Source organism: Triticum aestivum, chromosome 7A (genome assembly GCF_018294505.1).
Source record: "Triticum aestivum cultivar Chinese Spring chromosome 7A, IWGSC CS RefSeq v2.1, whole genome shotgun sequence".
In the NCBI taxonomy this organism is placed as follows: Eukaryota; Viridiplantae; Streptophyta; class Magnoliopsida; order Poales; family Poaceae; genus Triticum; species Triticum aestivum.
In genome coordinates, this window is record NC_057812.1 from 724,865,702 (window position 1) to 724,873,875 (window position 8,174).

An 8,174-nucleotide genomic window follows, 5' to 3' on the forward strand; every position below is an offset into this window, starting at 1 on the left:
CCGATTTATGGCACAATTATAGAAGTGAACAACTGAGTCCTCCTCAACCATTATTGCATATGCAGCAAAAACAAGATTGATAATTTTTCTTGTTTGGTTCAGAACTTGAGTGGACGGGTGCAAGGCAGGAAAAGAAGAAATCCAAGAGGGGAGGAGAGGAGAAGGGGCGGACCTGGATGGTGTTGGGGCAGTGGTGGAGCTGCGTCCTCCACGGCGTCCTTCCCGTCCATGGCGTCATTCCCGTCCATGGCTTCCCGGCGTGATGGATCTATGAGGGAGAGGAGACGCGACGCGACGCGGTGAGAAAGAGAGGGATGGATGTGACGAGGAGGAGTGAAGAGACTCACCTGAGTCACCGGAGCAACACCGGAGCCACGCCGGCGATGTGGTGGCCGAAACCCTAGCCGCAGGGGAGGGTCACGCGTGGTCGCTGGAGGACGCGCGAGTTAGATCTGGTTGGAGGGGATGGAGGAGCGGGGCGAGGGAGTCACGTGGGTGTGCTGGGCGGCGTCGAATCCCGCCGGAGCTCGCTGAAATCGGCCTCCGTAGGTGCTCGCGCGAGGGAGAGGGAGAGACGAGCGGGGGAGAGAGAGAGGGGAGAGAGAGAGAGAGGAGATGGGGGCCGTAGGGGAGACAGAGAGAGGAGGTGGGGGTCAACGATTTTCTTTGTGATTATGTATTGCTATACAACTCTCGTTTAAGATTTTTTGCAGGAAAACTTCTCTCTAAATGAGAAGGTCCTTACGTTATCGAGGAGGTCTATCGTTCCCGTGCCATCAAAATCAACAACTTCGAAGGCACAAATCCGAAGGTAGTGAATGGTCAAAGAGTCAAACATTATATCTCAGGTAATCCCAAAAATGTTGAAACCAATGTTATTGAAACAGTGACCCCAGAGGAATACATAAAGGACACTTTCCGGAACGTTTCAGACTCCGAAAAGGAATAGGTATGTGGTATGGTAAGTAAACTGACTCCAAAATAGTTTTTAAGGCGATATTTCTCCGTTTTGGAATATTTAGAAAAATAGAAAAATAAGTAGCAGTCCGGGAAGGACACGAGGGCTCCACGAGGGTGGAGGGCGTGCCCTTCCCTACTGGGCGCGCCCCCCTACCTTGTGGGCACCTCGTGTGCTCTCCGGACTCCGTTTTCGTACACTACACGTATTTTGGTCGGTAAAAATTCATTATGTAATCTAGAGGAGGTTTTGACTCCCGTATCACGCAATTATCCTCTGTTTTGTGTTTTGAGCTATTGCTGCTGCAGATTAGAGCAAGATGTCTTCGCAAGAGTCAGTCGGGGAGAGCCAGGTGTCTCACCCGGCACCGAGATCAATGACAAACAACAATGTTGACCTCTTTGGGCAACAACAGAGGAAGAGATGGAGGCCGAATTGAAGAGGATGGATGCCATGGAAGAGGATCAAGAAGTCACTTCCCACTTCCGAGCTGGATTCACAATGGGAGAACTGCAGAGCTCGGCTATTCCAAACTCGGTTATCCCTTCCAATGTTAGATTTCTTTCTTATGAGAATATGAAAAAGAGTGTCACTGGTTCTCCCGCAGCTATGCAGCACCCTTGGGTGCAGGGAGCTTTGGCTATTACATGAAAACTCCGAAAGGAAATAATGGACCTCAACCAGCAAGTCAATAAGCTTGAGGAGGAGAATCGTATCCTGAGGGGCATCATCGCCAAGAACATCACATCACCACCCATGAAAAGAGAGACATAATCACCTGGGTATGGGCACTCCCCTTGGCAACTGCCAAGCTTGGTGGAGTGCCCCGATATCGTATCACCATCACTTTTATCTTTACCGTTTTTCTTAGTTCGATTCTTTTGGTAATATCTTGATCTAGTAGAATGAAAGTTTTTAGTATGATCTAGTTGTGAGTTTTGCTTTATAATCCTTCTATGTAATCGAGTCCGTGATCTATATAATAAAGATTAGTGTTGAGTCAAGGGCTTGATTCTTTTGCCATGATCCTGAGGGAATAAAAGAAAATAGAAAGAAATAAAAAGAAACAAAGAGATCATATGAGTCTTATGGAGAGTAATGAGCTCACATAGAAAAAGTATGATGAATATAAGTTTTTGAGGGTTGACAAACATAGTTTTGGTCATCGTTGCAATTAATAGGAAGTAATAAAGGAGGAGAGGTCTTCACATATAGATATACTATCTTGGACATCTTTTATGATCGTGAGCAAGGAACACAACGTAATGGGTTTTGTTTCTTACATCTGAGATAAATTATATTTTCATGGATCATCCAACATGGTTGAGCTTGCCTTTCCCCCTCGTGTGAGCCAATTTCATTGCACCAAGTAGAGATACTACTTGGGCTTCCAAATACCCTTAAACTAGTTTTGCCATGAGTGTCCACCATACCTACCTATGGATTGAGTAAGATCCTCTAGGTAAGTTGTCATCGGTGCAAGCAATAAAAATTGTTCCCTAAATATGTATGACTTATTAGTGTGGGAGAAAATAAACTTTATATGATCATGTGATATGGAAGAAATAAAAGCGACAAACTGCATAATAAAGGTCCATATCACAAGTGGCACTATAAAGTGACATTCTTTCGCATTAAGATTTTGTGCATCCAACCACAAAAGCGCATGACAACCTCTGCTTCCCTCTGCGAAGGTCTTATCTTTTACTTTTATTCCTACATTGCATAAGAGTCATGGTGATCTTCACCCTTCCTTTTTACATTTTATACTTTGGCAAGCACAGTATGTTGGAAAGATCCTGGTATATATGGCTAATTGGATGTGAGTTTTCATGAACTATTACCGTTGACACTACCCTTGAGGTAAAACGTTGGGAGGCAAAAAACTATAAGCCCATATCTTTCTCTGTGTCCGATTAAAACTCCATACCCATAAGTATTGTGTGAGTGTCAGCAATTGTGAAAGACTATATGATAGTTGAGTATGTGGACTTGCTGAAAAGCTCTTATATATTGACTCTTTCCTATGTTTTGATAAATTGCAATTGCTCCAATGACTGAGATTATAGTTTGTTAGTTTTCAATGAAGTTTACTATTCATACTTGAAATTGTGATTGAATTATTACTCTAGCATAAGAAATCATATGACAAGAATTATACAAGTTGCTGTTCTAAGAATGTTCATGATGCCCTCATGTCCGTATTTTATTTTTATCGATACCTCTATCTCTAAACAAGTGGACATATTTTTTGATTTCGGCTTTTCGCTTGAGGACAAGCGAGGTCTAAGCTTGAGGGAGTTGATACGTCCATTTTGCATCATGCTTTTATATCGATATTTATTGAATTATGGGCTGTTATTACACATTATGTCAGAATACTTATGCCTATTCTCTCTTATTTTACAAGGATTACATGCAGAGGGAGAATGCCAGCAGCTGGGATTCTGGGCTGGAAAAGGAGAAAATATTAGAGACATATTCTGCACAGCTCCAAAAGTCCTGAAACTTCATGGAAGACGTTTCCAGAATATATAAAAAATATTCAGCGGAAGAGATTCACCAGGGGGCCACACCCTGCCCACGAGGGTGGGGGTGTGCCCTACCCCCTGGGCGCGCCCCCTACCTCATGGGCCCCCTGGTGGCCCTCCGATGGCCATCTACTGCTATATGAAGTCTTTCGATGGGAAAAAAATCATAAGCCATCTTCTCGGACGAAACTCCGCCGCCACGAGGCGGAACCTTGGCGGGACCAATCTAGGGCTCTGGCGGAGCTGTTCTGCCGGGGAAACTTCCCTCCCGGAGCGGGAAATCATTGCCATCATCATCACCAACGCTCCTCTCATCGGGAGAGGGCAATCTCCATCAACATCTTCACCAGTACCATCTCCTCTCAAAACCCTAGTTCATCTCTTGTATCCAATTCCTATGTCCAAGTCCGGGATTGGTACCTATGGGTTGCTAGTAGTGTTAATTACTCCTTGTAGTTGATGCTAGTTGGTTTAATTGGTGGAAGATCATATGTTCAGATCCTATATGCATATTAATACCCCTCTGATTATGAACATGTTTATGCTTTGTGAGTAGTTACGTTTGTTCCTAATGACATGAGAGAAGTCTTGCTATTAGTAGTCGTGTGAATTTGGTATTCGTGCGATATTTTGATGAGAAGTATGTTGTCTCTCCTCTAGTGGTGTTATGTGAACGTCGACTACATGACACCTCACCATTATTTGGGCCTAGAGGAAGGCATTGGGAAGTAATAAGTAGATGATGGGTTGCTAGAGTGACAGAAGCTTAAACCCTAGTTTATGCGTTGCTTCGTAAGGGGCTGATTTGGATCCATATGTTTCATGCTATGGTTAGGTTTACCTTAATACTTTTGTTGTAGTTGCGGATGCTTGCAATAGAGGTTAATCATAAGTGGGATGCTTGTCCAAGTAAGGGCAGTACCCAAGCACTGGTCCACCCACATACCAAATTATCAAAGTACCGAACGCGAATCAAATGAACGTGATGAAAACTAGCTTGACGATATTCCCATGTGCCCTCGGGAGTGCTTTTCTCTATATAAGAGTTTGTGTTGGCTTGTCCTTTTCTACAAAAAGGATTGGGCCACCTTGCTGCACTTTATTTACTTTTGTTACTTGTTGCTTGTTACAAATTACCCTATCACAAAACTATCTGTAACCACATATTTCAGTACTTGCAGAGAATACCTTCCTGGAAACCGCTTATCATTTCCTTCTGCTCCTCGTTGGGTTCGACACTCTTACTTATCGAAAGGACTATGATAGATCCCCTATACTTGTGGGTCATCAGCAACCTAAATGCTAAGTTAAGTTTTCATCATTTAGGATTTACCAATGCCGAGGCACCCTAGGTTGACTGATATATATATATGGGTATCTTCTAATAATATACCCTATCAAGAAAAGGAAAGGAGAATTCTATGTTGGGTCTAATCACTTGGCTCTATTGCCACCTATGGTTTAATGCAGCAAGAATAAAGGGGCAGTTGATCCTACTTAATTAAGTACTAAGATACCCTGGCATATGGTTTCAACCTCTTCTTTGCATATACTGGCATAAAATGGCTATGTGGTGTGCATATCCCAATTTCCCTTTTTCCTTTTTCATCCATTTCACGTCACAAATTTCAATCAAGGATGTATAAAAGGTAAACTGCCACACACTTCACTGCGGCCATAACCAGGAAGTAATAGTAGTACATGTTTAACTCACAAGCTCCTGTGTATCAACATAACCAGGAAATAATGCATGTTGAGGACACACACAACATACGAATCTACACGTAGGTTTTCATGCTGGGATTTATCCATAAGAATTAGAAACACTAGTCGTCAACCCGTGCTACTGCATAGGCTAGTTATTATTGAAAAATCACAATAATATACAAGAAAATTTTAAGTAATTTTTTACTTTAAATCCCTTACAAATTAGAAGTACGGAATTTTTAAAATTATTTTTACTACTTAATTTCATGGCATATAAAATATTATATTTCCATACGCCCTACACTTAAAACATAGTGGCTAAGATTATACTACCTTTGAATTTTTTGTATTGATCTTTGTGCCACACCAAAATTTGGTCACACCATTATATATATTTAACGTCTCCTAAATTTAACAATTGTTAAATGCATCTGAAGATGTCCTATATTTTTAGCACTACTATACATATAACATGTATGCTTTGGCTGTCTACCACTTATTATTGGCCGGTTACCTATGTTTCCACATGCATACATGTGGTTAAGTTATTTTTGAAAATATGCATGACCAACAACCATTTTCTCTCAGCAGTTAGTTACGCCGATCAATCTCAGCCCCATCCATGCGTTGTCTCGATGTGTGTGTGGGTGTGTGTGTGTGTGTGTGTGTGTGTGTGTGTTACAAACGCGCATGTGTCTCTGAATTTATGAAATCAGTCGGTTCCTAATGCACTTGTGCGGTTTAATTATTTTGGATTATTTTGAGATTTTTTGTTTCACTCGTGCAGTTTAGCAATTTTGGATTTTTAATATAATCTAGTATTTGTTTATTAAATATATTTCTGGCATAGATTTAGAACTTTTTCTATATTAATATCTTTGTATTTTCAGAAAACACTATGTACATGTCATGTACAATTTTGGGAATATACTTAAGTGTGATTTCTGAATGAGCAAAATAGTTCACTTACCTAGATTTACGAAAAATACACTGAAGTAGTGTACATAGATTTATAGTGAAGAGAACATCGTCCATCTGTGATGTACGTTGTGTTCAAAGATAATAATCTGTGGTGTACGTATATTCCTTTTTACTGGAATATTGTACATATATTTGTACCTAGCCGTGTTACGCATTTGCATGTGTGTAGCTTCATCTCTATGTTTCCATTAAAAAAATCTGATTTTAATTTGCATGTTTCCTTTGTTTTAGGGAGCTGCACGTTTCCTTCCTCCCTTTTTGACATCAAATAATTCCTTCCAAGCGTAGTACTATCGGATTCTTGGGCGTGGATTGGATCTGACATTTAAACGCACGTTTAAATCCAATCGTGATACATATGGACTCTTGGAGAGTTTCCTTTTCTTCTTTAATTCTAAGCGTAGTATATAAGGCTTCTATTTGATGGACAATCAGCCAGATCGTGGATTCATTTCCCTTTTATCATTGGACTGTTTTTTTTACATTTTCTTGTTGGAGTTTTTAACATAGGCTTTCCTTCTTAATTTGTTTGAACGGATGGAGCCTTTCCTTTTTTTTTCCGATGTGAGACTTTCCTTCTTTTTACGTGAGGCTTTCCTTCTTTTGATTTTTATGAACGCATGGAGCCTTTCCTTTTTTTCTGACGTGAGACTTCCTTTCTTATAACGTGAGGCTTTCCTTGTTCTATTTTTTTTTACATGAGGCTTTCCTTGTTTTATTTAACTAACGTTAGTCGTGTCAGATGTGTTATTTTATAACACGGGATCATCGGCGTTACGTAAGTTTTCCTTTTATCCTGATCATACATTTTTTAATCTAACGGTTTAATTAATTTTTATGATGTGGATTAATGAGAGATCATGAATGGGGCCTCCAATTAGTAAATATATAAGAAAAGATGGAAGCAGCATATGCAAGTAAGTTTACTTCTTTACCTCTGGTTATAGGGAGGAGGGGAAGAGCAGAGACTCAAGGCGTGCTCCTGCTGCTCGAGGTGGATGGGCATGGTGGATGCGGGCAGAGGTGGAGCTCCTGCTGCTCGAGGAGGACCCGGGGGTGGTGAGGCACCTGCGTTGGCCATTGGCGATGGTCGACGAGGGGCAGCGCCGGTGGAGAGCAGCTGGGCGGCGGCCAGAGAAGACGGAAGAGGAGGCGGGCGTGGGTGGAGCTCCCGCGGCGGTGGTTGAGGAGGGGCCGCGCCGGTGGCCGGCGGCGCCAGCAAACCCTAAATTGCAAGGAGGCCTCCTCGAGGAGGAAGCGCGCGAGGATGGTGGCTGCCGGTGGAGTGGCTCGGCGACGACGGCGTCGGTGATTTGGTTGGAGGGCGGCGGGCGCTAGCGGTGGGAAGGTTTGGGGCGGCGGCGGCGGTCTGGTGGAGGGCTGAGAGAGGTGTGAGATTGGGGATCGGGGATTGGGGATTTTAGTCGGGGGAGGGATAGCAATGGCGCACGACCTAGCGGTGCACCATAAGTAACTTTTTATGATAGTAATGGCGCACACCCAGCGGTGCGGCATAAGTAACTTTTTTTGGATATCAACAGCGCACCATCCAGCGTTGCGCCATTAGTAATTTATTATTATTATTATTATTATTATTATTATTATTATTATTATTATTATTATTATTATTTTGTTGCATCTAATTTTTTTGAAAATGAATATGAATATGAAACAGTAATAATTTTTTATAAAAACAGTAATAGAATTTTAAAAATATCATCAAATTTGTTATTTGAAAATATTTATGAATATGAAAAAATATCATCAAATTTGTCATTTGAAAATATCATCAAATTTGTTTTTTTTGTTTTTTTAGTTGCATTCATTTGTGAGTTGGTAAAACAATTATGAATATGAAGAAATATCATCAAATTTGAAAAAATATTCATGAATTCAAAACGTGCCAATGAAATTTAAAAATATTCATGAGTTCATAAAGTATTAACAAATTCAATACTTTTTGTGAGTTAGAAATTCAATACCATAATAAACATAAA